This window comes from Microplitis mediator, chromosome 1 (assembly GCF_029852145.1).
Source record: "Microplitis mediator isolate UGA2020A chromosome 1, iyMicMedi2.1, whole genome shotgun sequence".
NCBI classification, from domain to species: Eukaryota; Metazoa; Arthropoda; class Insecta; order Hymenoptera; family Braconidae; genus Microplitis; species Microplitis mediator.
The window spans coordinates 26,204,937-26,220,464 of record NC_079969.1 but is presented as its reverse complement, the minus strand read 5'-3'; the positions used below and the strand labels follow the sequence as shown (position 1 = coordinate 26,220,464).

Here is a 15,528-nt window from a genome sequence, read left to right as displayed (position 1 = left end):
TCGCATCGTCTTCATCGCGGCTGCCTAAGCCTGCTTGCTCGTTGTCGTCGCTCAAGTGTTCTAAACATCCGGGCGACTTCCGCGAACGGTTTGGATTCCACGTACGACGTAGTGACTCGATGCAAGCTCGCTGAAATGGCTGCATGACGCGACGCGATGCCAAGCTATAGCTCTATATAAGAGCACCCGAGGGAGTTATCAACGATCCAACGATTCTCAACGTCACACATGCTGACAGATAAATGCCTCGTATCGCACAAACCCGTTCTCAGCATATAACTCGACCATTACTGCACACCATATATCTATATATGTATGCTACTCCTCTACTCGTACTCGCTTTCACGTCATTCGCGCTCAATCTCACGCGCGGCAATACCAGAAAAATTTATGATTGAGCGGAAATAATTTTCGACCGTTTGGAAAATCCTCTTCGTCACCGCGTGCTCGTCATACCCATCATATAATAGAGTGAGCGGTATGTGAGCATGTATGTGTGTGTGTGTTTTGTGCGTGAATTGCATTGGGAGCTATTATAAAACTACACAAGACCAAGACCGACTTATGGAAGAAAAGAGACAGCGAAACATTTGCTCGGCAGGAGGCGGGTGCTGTATAACACCAGGCACGAGGCAAAAAAAGGGGACCCCATACATGGGGGCCGGGATTATTAAAATTCTGAAGGGGGTCTACTGTGCTATGCTGTGTGAGCCGGGAACAGCTCTCCCGTTTCAGCTTTCAGCTACACTACACTACACTATTTATATATATATGTGTACATATATATGTGCTGTATACGGCCGAGCATTGAAGCCGCCAACTGGCGAGCCCTACTTCATCTCCGTAACTTTTTGTCTGTCTCTCATCTGACGCACATACAATATATCTCTTTATGGGTGTGTGGGTCTGTGTGTGTGATATGTACACAGCAGCGCTGCGGTCCATGTTTGCCGGATAAAATACCCCCTACAATGATCCCAATCAACGACAGCGCCCATTCATCCGGTCTCTACTCAAGCCAATGGTAGTAATACGGCTCCATGTCGTTTAAGAGTAGTCGAGAGAAAGAGTGATATCGATCGGCCAAGAAATGGACGAGTGACTTCTCGAGTGCTGACCGATGGCACACAAAAACCCCAGTTACACTCGACTCTTAACATTTTTTGTTCACCCAAGAGCATCTGGATCGACGTATAGTTTAAATAAATTCTGCTCTCGGATCTTATTGAGCTTAAAAATATAAAACAAATATATAAATACATATATTTATACATAAGAGACTTTATGTGTTTTCGACTTTTCAGAGCGTCCTTGGGATTTGTTTTAAATTTAAATACCCACATTAACGGGGGATAATGAGAAGGGTTGGCATCGCCCAGACAGAGACTCGGAATAAAGAAAGAGTATGAGTGAGTGGGCAATATAATACGACTGCTGTTAAAATAGCCCGCAACATGCGGTTGTGTTCTCAGACTGCTCAGAGCTGAGCCGACGGCACCTTGCGCAATCTAACAGCACAATATACTACAAACCCACACACACACACACACTTAAACACTTACTCAACTTATACATACCTACACAAAGAAGAATTGACTCGTGAGTTTCTCAGCCGACTAATCTGCTACCTGCTACTCTCATCCCAAGGGTCTACCAATTGTCGTGTCGCGAGTATAAAACATTCCCTGGCATTATCCACCCAGCGTCGATTGTGTTGCCGATAAACGAAATCCCTTCGGTAATTTGAATGTCTAAAAAAGTTGCGGGCATATAAATAGAAAAAAAGCAACTAAAATCGCATGCAAATAAACAAACTAAAGCGTAGATATAGATATAGATACATAGACATAGAAAAAGAAAGCAACGCGGGAGGAGTAATATCTCAAAGTGTCTACAAGCCGTCCGACGGCAAGTCGTGCACGTAACATCAGAGTAAGTTTAAAACGCCCGACGCCCGACACCCAGTAGTACAGCAGTACAGTAGCTGCTACCATCCACCAGCGATCATAGATTAAACCGAGTATAGAGTACATAGAGCCAGCTAACGTACAGTCTACTGAGTATGAGTTCTAGTAGTGGTAACAGTATCATGTAGTGGTATATATATACATATATATATATATATATATAAGAGCCAAAGGGAAAGGGAGCAAGAAAACGAGCAGGAGCAGAGAGACAGTCTCGAGGCAAAGACACTAATTACATTCTCCTCACCAATCACTGGGACATCGAGGGGATCGCACGGCTCGTCGACGTATCCATGAGCAGGCGGGTTTCACCACGTTCCTCTGGACTCACGCCAACACTCAACGGATTAAAGCTTCTTGGCTTTCGCAGAAGCATCCAAGTGTGTTCTCACTTGCTGTGCTACTCCTCTACTTCTCTATACTATATATATATATATATATATATATATATATATATATATATATATATTATATATATACTAACTCTCACTCTGTACACCGCTATGTACTCCTATCCTATCCGTACTGCTATGTACTCCTTCTTCACGTCGTTTTCCAACTGGAACACGACACGGCGCATTCACGTGTCCGCACACTGACCCGATGCCTTGTGTTTTCTCTGTCTCTTTCACTCCCACGTCCTCACTTCCTCACCGACTCATCCTATGTCTTTTTCTGTCTTCCTCTGGACTCTGTTGCCCGCAAACTTCTCCACCTACTGGCAGAGTTGGTTCTCTTTTACCGCCTCGCAGTCCCAGTCGCCGGGGAGTTTACGTCGTCACGATAGCGCCACTCTCTCACACCCACACGAGGTTCTATAAAACCTGAAACATTTGCTAAGACACTTTATGGTGCTTGGGCTGACGCCACATGTGTGCAGATATACTGTTTTATTGGTGTACGTAGCAAAAGTATCGTTGTCACGTACACACTGTCACTAACACACCCCGATAACTGTATTGGAGTGGCAACTAAACCGAAGCCCTAAGAAAATTGCCGGGGAAAACTTTACTTCCGGGATTTTGTGAGAATGACGAGGATACGCGGTAGTTATGAGAAGAGAAAAAATCCTCGAGGATAAAAGGTGGAGAAAAAAAAGAGAGAAAAAAACGATACTGTAGATTTTTAAAGATTCGAGTGATGGCTCTTAATGATTCACCACTTTATCGGGAAAGCGGTTATCTGTAGCTCCTTAAACTTTTTTTTTTTTGGCCTTTTGATGATATTTAAAATTAGATTCTCACTTACATCCAATGTCAGTGGATGTGCATTTTTCTTTTACAGAAATGTAACCGACTGTAACTTGTACGTAAAAGTTTGTCGTTTACTTGTGTTTTTAACTTTATTTTTAAAGCCCGACCTTTTGCTCTCGCCCAGTTGACTCTGCGGTTGACCTGCCAGAGGATCGCGGCAGTGGGTGTTGGGAATTTTGTTCATGCGGTAAATTGCCCTGGAAAGGAAGAGTTGAGTTGAGCTCGAAAAAATAACCGATAGAGTGAGGAATAGTTTAAAAGTTGTTTCTCTTACACTGAGGAAATAGAGTTCTGGGAAAAATATTAACTGGCAAAGTCTTAAGTGCTAAGCCTGTGTATCAACCAACACCACCGACAATATCAAACTTTAATCACGGGAGATTACACCGCATTAACTAATTAAACATTTATTAAATATTTATATTTTTAAGTACCTGAAAGTATCTAGGAAATATATATGTTGTGTCAGCGGTAGTACCACTGCACGATGTAATGCTATAAATAATTAAATTATATATGATTATTATTATTCGATCCCAGAGAAATATTGACCAAACAAATTGTTTGCTCGAGATTTTATTGTTTAATTGGCTCGTGAAAATTTAAAACCAATCTATTGGTTTCGGTTTATTTTTCTGGGCTCGAATAATAATTTTTAAAAAAAATTTTAATCGATCGAGTAGGTCCTGAAACAGAAAATAATCTTTCTATCCCTGATTAATTTCCCAGGGATAAAAAGATTTATTGAATTAAATTAAAAAAAAAAAACACTGAATCGTTTCACTGCACAAAAGTTAAAAACTAAAGAAATAAGTGGAGATATTTGGAGTAAATATTGTGTAATCGGTTTGACGAAATAACAGAGACTGGCGTCTCATAAGAATTAACGAAAGACGAAGCGACGCTGGCATCCCCTCCGATGATAATTCGCGATGGACCAGTTTTAGATTCCCGTATATTCTCACGGGCCGCCACAACAAGGAAGAGATTGCTGGCGAATAAATTGAGAAGAGGGCAGGAAAAGCAGTGGATGCTGTACTATAAAGTGGAAGTACCAGCAAGAGAAGCAGTGGTAGTTGTAGTAGTAGCTGAGAACTGGACAACGGTCAAGCTAAGGTCCCGCGAGAGTTGAGAAGAATCGCTGGGGTTGAGAGTAGATCTCGAGAGATCGAAAGGGGTGGCCGTTCAATTCTGGTTTGATCTGAGGACGGATGGGATAGCGTATACTTGTTGTATAGGAGCAGTAGTAGAAGTAGTAGTAGTAGTAGTAGTAGTAATGTAGTAGCAGAGAGCAGTAGTGGTATAGTGGTCATCGCGTGAGAAAGGACTGTCAGATTTGACCTCTCGGGTGAAAGACTCTATCCACAAAACGTATGTCATCTATCTCTCAATACGTGGGTGTATATACTGAGGGTAGAAATGTCCTTTTTCTTTTCTCATCTTACTTTATCTCTTCTCTATATATATGTCTATTAGGGTGATCCAAAAAATAACAAATTTTTTTTTTTTTCTTCCAAACAGGTTCAAAAGTTTCATTTAGATAAAAAAAGACGCCTGTGAAAATTAGAGCTCTTAATATTAACATTAAGAGGTTCCTCATCGCACTTTTCTATTTTCCATAAGAATAACATGGGAAAAATTTTTTTTACGTCTTCTGATTTTTATAAGTAGCTAAAGATGCGTCATAGGAATAAATGGCAGGCCTATTTTCGTAGGGAATCGAATGCTCTACAAAAAAAGATTCTTATCATTTTTTGAGGAATCTATTTGTTCAAAAGTTATTTGAGGTTGAAGTCGAATTCATATTAAATTTTGAGATTTTCTACTTTTCCGGCGAAACCATCAGACTTATTACAAAATATCATCAGACCTTTTTTGTAGACAATTTTATTCCCTAAAAGTTATTTCCAATAAAGTTTTTTCGAATTCCGCATTGTTTTCTAGTTATTTTTATTTTAATGTCATGCTCATAAAAAAATAGTCTTCTGATCGATTTTAAGAGCTTGACATTAAAATAAAAATAACTAGAAAATAATGCGGAATCCGAAAAAACTTTATTGGAAATAACTTTTAGGGAATAAAATTGTCTACAAAAAAGGTCTGATGATATTTTGTAATAAGTCTGATGGTTTCGCCGGAAAAGTAGAAAATCTCAAAATTTAATATGAATTCGACTTCAACCTCAAATAACTTTTGAACAAATAGATTCCTCAAAAAATGATAAGAATCTTTTTTTGTAGAGCATTCAATTCTCTACAAAAATATGCCTGCCATTTATTCCTATGACGCATCTTTAGCTACTTATAAAAATCAGAAGACGTAAAAAAAATTTTTCCCATGTTATTCTTATGGGAAATAGAAAAGTGCGATGAGGAACCTCTTAATGTTAATATTAAGAGCTCTAATTTTCACAGGCGTCTTTTTTTATCTAAATGAAACTTTTGAACCTGTTTGGAAGAAAAAAAAAAAAATTTGTTATTTTTTGGATCACCCTAATGTCTATATATATTTTATTTTTATCCTATTTTTTTTCTATTCTCCGCTGATATCTCTAGTGATCCGGAACAATTTTTTTGATCCGAGACCACTCAACTATTTTCTGAGGTCCTTTCCTCGACGACGTAGTTGCCGTCGTCTTATTGTCGTCTATCATACATACACAGAACCGTCACCCATTTTCCCATTACAGACAGAGATATCATCCAGTGAGAAAATTCAAGTTATATTCAGTGAAATACTCCGCCAGACACTGAATTACAAATGAGGATTGAAATTTATGCAAAAACAAGATATCAATCTCCGAGTGTGAATACGTTTAAATGACCAAGTGACGATGTGCTGGTTCCTTTATAAATCTATACAAATATATAGATATATAGAGGAGTTTTGTGTATACATACATCTATGTTCACGTAGAATTATAATAGTGGGATGAAAGTAGTATAGCAGAAGCAAGGGAGTGAAAGAATAAGTTGAAGGAGGTGGGAAATAGAGTGGGACAGCGCGAACAAAGGTGGCTGTGACAAAAGAGCCAAGGACCCGGTAGTGGCAGAGGGTGGATATGAGGGAGGAGTGGGATTGAACGTTAGTAGTCAAGCGAGGAGTTTGCTCGAGACCTCGACGTGGTAAATGGAACGCGCGACGACCGAGAGAGAGACTGGGACAGAAATAGAGAGCGAGAGTGAGATAACGAATTTTGCTGCCACTGCTGCTGGTTTTATGCTGCAGACTTCTAGCTCTACTCGGCTCTGTGGAACGGGCATCAACCAAAAGGGGGAAGAAAGTACTCACCACAACGTTAGAGGGGTTGAAAAGTTCAATTGCGCGTATTTTCGTAGTGACGTCTGGTGAATCCGACTTTACTCCGTCCTCTTTATCGGATCGCTAAAAATGGAACGCTAAAGATCCCAGACTTTTTTTATGCATCGCCATTATCATTATTTTCATTACTACTATTATTATTACACGGAAAGAAAATTATGGCAAGTTTTGCTATGCATTATGGGAATGGTTCCCATAATGGTATGGGAATAGTACCTATACTACTATAGGGATGGTTCCCATATATTATGGGAACCATCCCCATAATAGTATGAGAATAGTTCCCATACCATTATGGGAATCATTCCCATACTATTATGGGAATGGTTCCCATATTGGTATAGGAACTATTCCTATAATATTATAGGAACTATTCCCATAATTTTATGGGAACCATCCTTATAATATCATAAAATTTTTTTTTTGTACAATAGTGTAGAAATTTCCCAAAATTTAAATTTTCTTGAATGTTTTGTGCTGACAAAAAATTCTTGTTAAAAATTTTAATGTTTTTTTGCCAAATACGATTTTTTTTTTCTATGTTTGAATTTTTGTTTTTATGTTTAATAATATTTCTGTGTATTGTAGAAGTGATTACCACACTTCTTTAAATTAATTTTTTCATGATAATATGGGAACCATTCCCATAATATTATGGTAATGGTTCCTATAATATTATAGGAACCATTCCTATAATTATTGGAACCATTCCTATATTGTTATGGGTATCATTCCCATAATTATAGGAACTATTCCCATAATTATAGGAACTATTCCTATAATTATGGGAAACATTCCTATAATTATAGGAACCGCTCCCATAATTTATGGTCGTAATTCCTATGATGGTATAGGAAAAAATTTCACAAAATTATGGAAACCGCTGCCATAATTTTCTTTCCGTGTATCATTATTATTATTGTAAATGTGCGTACAGTTCTGATGGATATTTTTGATGAATTAATTTATGCACCAGCCGACGTATCTTTTTTTATTTACCGGCAGATATTATTTAGACGTCATTGTACTGTATATTTATGCCGATGTCGAACGCAAACTCGTAGATTTAACTCGATGAATTATGGATGAAGTTCGGCGATTAAAAAAACATGAGTTAGTTATTTAGTTGGTTCGAGTAGGGACACTCGGTACATTGCAATGAGAAACAGTCGCTAAGTCCTCGGCTAATGAGTTCAAGACGACCGAGACATGATTATATTGTTTGTACAATAACGTGTGTGAGTGTGTGCTGTGTAAATAATTTTTACAGAGCAATTAATTTGTAATCATCTGGCAACGGTATTTATATTTTTTTTATTCTCGTCGCTGATGATGATAATGATGATGATGTTGATGATGAAGCTCGTGTTTATGTTGAACCTGATACATTACCGACAGCTAGATGTTACAGATTAATTAAAAAAAAAGCCCGGGAATTGTAACTCTGAAATCTTGAATAGAACGTGATAATTATCGGAGTAAGCAACCGCATTAATTTTTCTTACGACCACGGCAGCTAGCAAACGGGTACGTCCCTCACGTTTCAGGAAATAAATAACCGTAATAGCCGTGCGGCGAATAGAAAATTGCGCATCCCCCGTAAGGTAGTTTACGAGCTTCGATTATCCGATGACGAGATACAGCGCAAACGCGACTCGCGGTTTTTAAAAAAAAAAAATATAAAAATTGTGTTTTAAAAATTTACAAAAGAAAATAAATATGAGGAATGAGCATCGTATATTCTATCCATGAATCAAAATTAAAGTCGTTTAAATGCTAAAAATTTTAATGCTTTCTTCCAAGTACTCTTGTAACTTTTCTGTAATTATAAATTTTTATTTATATTTTCACTGCTCACTAATTACGAATTTTATATAAAAGTTTATGTGTAATTTCCATGAGTTAAAATTTTATTTATACGGACAAAAAAGCATATATATGCATGGCATTAATTTGTTATTGTCTCATAACCACGGATACGTAAATAAATCTCGGAGCTAAAATAAAAGAAGAAAAGTAAAGAGGAGAAGAAGCGGAATAATAAAAAAGAAGAATAACCCAAATGGAAGAACAAACCGCAAATAATTCGTACTCGAACGCATCGCGATAATGTGATTAATGCGCGTTAGAATACGATTGAATGAGCGTAGGATTTTTTTTATCGAAATAAAAGGGGGAAGGTGTCGGATATACGACAGCTGTAAGCCTACAGGGAATACGAGTCCTCGACTCCTATCGAGCTGAGCAGCAGCACACCGACTTACTACTACCCTGGCATCGACTGGCATCATCACTACCACCCCTTACCACCCTAGCACACATACGTGCACTGCCACTGCGTAATAGTCAAGCTGTGGTCCATGTACATATCTCCGGCAACCCTTGAACGTCCCGTGTACACGTTCTCTTGTTCTATTCCCCCATACCAATAACGCCGACGGGGGCTCCAAAGCATTCGCGAATAGGCCGCCCGGTGGATCTGCTATTCAAGGGGATGTGCAAGTTCTCGCGCCCCCTCGATACGCGCTACCGATACCCGATGACGTGCCCGGGCATTAGCTCTATATGTGCTGTGGGTTCGTCTATACACGTCTATTGTGTGAATCACATATTATGTATGTATATTTGTATATATGTATGAGAGAATGTATGTGGAGCTCTGACGGATATACTGGGATGTGCATTATGCCTTTGGGCTCAACGACAGCTTCTACTACAATACCCATTCGATTGTTCCGCGCTTTCCTGTCACCCACAACGGTTCACCGACACTAATTCGAACGATTAAGTTTAATTTCACTCGCACGACCGGACTTTACCCTCCGCTAACAAATTAAAACAGGCGTGAGTCTATATTGACAATTCGATGTGTGATGTAACAAATCGTTTTAATACCAAACACTAAATTATTATCAACACAACCCACCTTACTATCTGCTCATTGTCCTTTTTATTTTTTTATACAATTTTAATATGAATACACCTCAAAATTTATTACCAAAGAGACCCTGGATTAAAAATTTTTTGTTACTCCATTTTTCCAAATGAAAAAAAATTTTTAAGATAAAAAAGTGAATTTTTCCCGGTCCTCTGAACTGAGTTTAATTTTTTATCAGTTGATATTTTTTTAAAAAATCGGAAATGACAATGAGGCTAAAAATGTTAAACAGTATTTTGAATTAAGGGCATTCTCAGACAGTGCCCACTTTTTAAAAATTTGCAATGACTTTCAACTGTCATAACCGTATTAAAATTTTATTAATTAATTAAAAAAAAATTAAAACCTTAGGACAACGTAGTTGTAATTTCGTTGAGATATAGAATTTTTTAAAAATTGCTTACAATTGATATCAAATGAGAGTTAAACGAAATTTGTTGAATAAATTTTAGCACAAAATTTAAAAATTCGAATTCGAAAATTGACATGAAGATTTTGCTGAAATTTATTTAACGAAATTTGTTTAACTCTTAATTGATATCAAGTGTAAATAATTTTTTTTTTAAATCTATAAAACGGCGAAATTACGACTACGTTTTCTTTTTTCCAATTTTTTTTAATTAATTAATAAAAATTTGATACGCTTATGACAGTTGAAAGTCATTGAAAATTTTTAAAAAGTGGGGGGCACTGTCTGAGAACGGCTTTAATAAAAATATTTTCTGGCAGCATTTAACCCACGAAAGTCAGTTTCTTGTCTCAGAAAACAGACCTTCGGCCATGTGACTAAATACAATAAAACCTAAAATCTATATTAACACTAGACTACAATAAGAGCCCAGAGTAAAGATATAAAGGAGGAAAGAAAATAAAATGTCGATCGATGACAATGGTGATGGTGGAAGCTGGAAGCATCATAGCCTCGTCGCTGTCATTAGGGATGCTTGACATCGTCCCACACGTTTCCACCGTCTCGAACTTTCCCTACTTCGAACACTTCCGCCCTTCGATCTACTCCGAGATATCCACTTGCTCTTTCCAGCGCTCTTTATACATATATACATATATACATACATACATACATACATACATACATACATCCACTCTCTTCTTCCTCATTCGCCAGCCCTGCATCACGTTCTCTAGTGTACTTCCTGCTCAAGCGTTTCAAGCGCCAACGGGAAATAACCCGCGCAGATATTTGTTTTTATTTTTTCTTATCACTATTATGTTTTTCATCCTTACAAAACAAACTTATCACCATCTCCAGCTTCGACTCATCCAATCTTACATTTTTCCGTTCTATGGAAATTTTCCCATCATAGACATTTTTTAATTAATCACTCGCTAATGACTCAACTGAGGTCTTTCAAATTATAAATATCAACTTCTCTATCGATGAGAACTTCCTGACCATCTTCACCAATTATTTATTTTTAATTATTATTATTATTATGATCTGAATCCCCGACGTCAGATAAAATAAAAGTAAGAAAAAAAATAAATATTACTTGCGCGACTGCACCCGTTCGTTGGATCGTATGCGAACTCGGCTAACGAGCCGACGCGGGGAATTATAATTACAAGAGTCGATGAACCGTCGTGGCTTTTCGTTTCGAACACAACTCGTCCCACCTTTCATTCTACATACATATATATGTATATATATATATATATATTATATTTACCAATAACCAGGTTCTGTAGTGCACATGCTTATAATAATGGGTCGGTCGTTTTACTGAAAACCCGTAGAAATTCCCGAGCTCTTGTGATGGCTTTCGTTAATAGTCGTCGACATGGCGGGGAAGTTGTATCACGCAACCATCAAATAACTAAACCTCGAAGCTAAAGTCAAAAGTCTAAAAGCTGTTAACTTGTGTCAATGTAAAGCGACTATAAAGGTTTCATATTAATTAATTAATACTAAATCACCAGCTAATTTTATCATTTTTAAATTATAAATTTATACTGTAAAAAATCACCGGGGTAAGTCCAAGCGGTGTACGTGTTAAAATCGGCGGTGTTAAATTTTAACACCGAAAGCGGTGTGAAAATAACGCGGCTACTGGTGTAGGGGAGGGTGGGGCAATTTGAATAAAAATAACCGAAAAAAAAAAATTTTTTTATCATTTTTTGGAGGGGGGCTCTGCCCCACAAAAAAAATTTTTATTTTTTCAGAATTTTTGGCAAAATGTCCATAAATTTGTTCGGAATAGGACAAAAGTAAAGGGAAATTATGGTTGAAAGCCACAAAAAGTAATAATTGGTTTAGGGGGGCCGCTCTGCCCCACCCTCCCCTAAGTATTCTTTACCGGTGTTAAAAAAAATTCCCCGGTGTTGAAATAACGCCGCCACTGGTGTAAATATTCTAGAAACAAATTTTCTCGTAGTATTGACATTTTTAATAATAAAGCCTTAAATTTGTATGATTTTGTTTACTCTAGACTTTGATAGCCTGATAGTATACGAAATATCAGTTTAATACAAATTTGACTTCCAGGACTTTTTTAAAAAAAAAATTTAATGCCATACAAGAATATTCTAGAGCCGAATTTTTATCTCACACGGTTCACAATTTATAATATTTTTAATCAAAAATAATTTTTTGCATGTTATTTAAATGGGAAATTTCAAATGGCTACCGACACCTTTTAAAATTCAGCTAAAAATTTTGCCCAATGGGAAAATTTTTTTCTCAATACATAGGTCCTTTTTAAGACGTAAATTCGATAGGTTGTTTTTTTTTGGCTCACCCTACTATACTTGTTAATAAATGATATTTTTTATTAATTTTCATAAAGAACTGACATTTTTTGTGTTTTATAATCTTTAAAGTTAAAACTCCAAGCAGACGGAGTTTACCCCGCTTTTACACCGGTTTAACATCGGCGAATTACGCCTCCTACACCGGTGTAATATCATTTTAACACCAGGCGGAGTTAAAATGAGTCCATTATCAACACCGCTCTTTTTACAGTGTAGTCTTTTGTGGTCGAAGCTTTGGTGAAAAATAATTCATTTTATATATATGAGGGTAAGGATAAGGATAAGTATAAAAATAATAAAATTTATGGCTTAAGAAAGGGGTGTGAGCGTGTGTGAGCATTGAAGAGTAAACATCCTTAACGAAACGTCACGCAAGACGTTAAGTACCAGGAACCGGGTTCGACGCTTGCATAGAGGCGAGAATACAGGGATGAGCCCACTTACTAATAAGTTAACGGGATTTCCTCGGTCCGGAAAATACACACAGGGTCGGTCCCGGGAGATTTAGATTTACCGAGGGACGAGTCTGAGAGAGATGACGGCAATGGAAAATACTGGGAGTTGAAGCAAGTTGGATATCGATGTATATATATATATATAAATATCTGTGTGTATGCCAGAGTAGAGTAGAGTAGAGTTGGCGTAACGCGGCGGCAACAATTCCCACCCTACATGCCCACGCAATCCCAACTCTGGCTGTCGACCCTCGGTTCTATACTGCAGGTTCCCGACGGCGTTCACTGCTTCCAACGTCGCTCCAATCCAATCCCGGGAATAAAAGCTTGAGCCGAAATTATCGGAGAGCAAGAGGGCGAGGACTGGTGTGTAGCAGAGCAGGAAGGCTTCGGAGCAACGAACGATTCACAGAAAAATAAAAAGTAAAATGAAATAGAAAAAAAAGATAAAATACACGAGTGTATATATATAGACGGGCGATGTTGTACTGGTTGGTCCTGGCGATGGGGTGGCTGCGTCCGATATAATCGGAAGGGTCGATCGGAACTACTATCTCCCCTTTACTCAGCTCCAGGGCCAATTTCCGGCGGCCCGCATGTCCAACCCGAGAAACGTGAGAAGCTTTTCGAGGTCGAGGAATAATTATACAGGATATGTTATAGTTAATTGTCTTGTCCTGTTCTTAAAATACTGTCCGATAGTCCGTTTAAATTATCAAGTATCTGGATAAATAATTAAAAAATTTCCTCGCAACTTTTTTCTCAGCTGAATTTGTTTTACGTTTCGGTGAAAAAACGGTCTGAAAGAAAGCAATTAATTTCTGACGCTCAAGTTAGAACTCGACAAGTTTTCCGGCTCTGCAGAGTTGAGGTACATATAAAATAGAGCACAGCAGCAAGTCGTCAATAACATCTTTCTTCTCTCCACGGGTGCGGATAACAATTAATTATACTGCGTTTAATTATCGAAAGCTTGCAAGTAATACTACATCATCAAGAATATCCCCGGCGACTGACGATGGGTATAAAGTGCTGGTTAAAGAGGAAAGAGGGTAAAGGGAATAAGGAGAAGAAGAAGAAGAAGAAGAAGAAGAAGAAATAACCAAGAGCGAGAGATGTAAATAAAGAGTAGAGGGAGAGGAAGAATAAGATGGAGAATAAGTCTTGTAACTTGATATTTTATGGTTGCATGTACAACTCTCAGCATCTACTGACATTTAGCTCTTGTGGAAATACTCAACCCCCGACGGTCGCTCGTAATTAACTGGAGTTTAACGTCGACGAGTAAACTCAGCGGGCCGCGGATGTATAAATACTTTGGCGGTGAAAAGAGTAAAGCGAGCGAGTGAGTAAGTGAGTGCGCGAACAAGTGAGTGAGAGTAATAGAAGCAGAGTACAGAGCCAGAAGACGTCAATTCATCTTTCTTCTTTCACCTGGAACTGCTGAGGACGCCTCGAGGAGTTTCAACCTGTTGCCACCACCACCACACAACTCAACTCACCTATCACCATTGATCTTTTTTATTTACTTCCTGTCTAGTCGAGACACACAAACACACGTAATAGACACACACGCGGCGACCCCGTCCCACTATTTCGTAGCAATTGTAAAAATTTAATCTCAACCGGTAGGTCTATAAATAACGAAAAATGCGGAAAGGTAAAAATAAAATAATAAATACAAGGGTAAAACATTTGTTGGGATACAGAACAAGTAAAGAAAAAAGAGAAAGAGTAAGAGCAAAGAACGCGGACTAGAGGATAAAAATATCTGCAGTGTCAAATAATCTCGGAGGCAAACGAAGGGGAGGAAATGTAAAGGATGATAGTACAAAATGCATGAGATATCGGAGAACGCGGTGGGTAGACGCCTCGAAGCTCGAGTTGTAGCAGCAGTAGCAGTAGCAGTAGCAGTAGCAGTGGCAGTATAACACAGCAAGCATGGCAGGAGGCTGAGCTGAGCAGAGACATCGGCTGGTTGCATTGGGGGTGGAGCTATCTGTGCCTGCATGAGTCCGTGGTGTGTAAAACTTGCTCGCGTTAGTCCGTAGTCAAGAGAGCTGAGGATGCCGTTGGGTGGTGTCGGGTGCAGGGTGGGACGGGACCAGGACGAGGGTGATATGCGAGTGAGGATGGCTGGAGTCGGGCGAGACGCAAATGGATGGAGGAGAGAACAGAGAACGTGGCGGTGGCAGAGAGATCGAATCGCAACCCGTCTCTGGATGAGAGCCAACATCAAGCCCGAGTGTGTGAAACTTGGAGGGACCGAGAGAGCAGAGACCCGAGTGGAGCACATTCGAGAGAAAGTGCATCGCACATTGAACGGCTGAGCCGAGCTCGAGCTGCACCGGAGGGATGAATTCGTCGAGCGAATAAAGGAAAAAATATAATAAAAAAAAGTTTGTGAAATGAAAAAAAAAGACTGAAAATAGAAGTAATAAAAAAATGAGCAGATGAGTAATGGAGAGGAGGGCAAAGGGGCTGAAAGTTCCAGCAGGTACTGCCAATCGGTGATCGATGCTTCTGTTTATACTCTTTTACTCTTATTTACTTAATTGCTTTATTTCTCCATGGAAAATTGTCAATTTCAACTTGATGAGTTTAGTGTATAGATGAGTGGGCATGTGGATATAGATATAAATATAGACTCATATATATGTATATATATATATACAGTGAATGGGATATATGACAAAACAAAATACCGAGTGGGAATGGAATGTGTTATGAAGAGGCACAAGTGACAGTCACTAATGGCGATGAAAAATCCCAGTGCACTCTGGGAAAATGAGAGACGGCTGGTTTTTATACGCCTTTTTTTTTGT

The 15,528-nt window shown here is 38.5% G+C and overlaps 1 protein-coding gene across 2 annotated transcripts in view; it reads right to left on the bottom strand.

The window, feature by feature from the left end:
* LOC130677859 (mucin-19-like) overlaps positions 1-15,528 on the bottom strand; it is a 53,284-nt gene that overhangs the window by 29,723 nt on the left and 8,033 nt on the right. The window contains exon 2 of one of the 2 annotated variants that reach the window (XM_057484763.1): positions 1,578-1,751. The exons of the other annotated variant lie outside the window; for it this stretch is intronic. The gene's annotated coding sequence lies outside the window, so the exon portion shown is untranslated. The remainder of the gene's footprint in view (positions 1-1,577; positions 1,752-15,528) is intronic. 2 annotated transcript variants of the gene reach the window in all.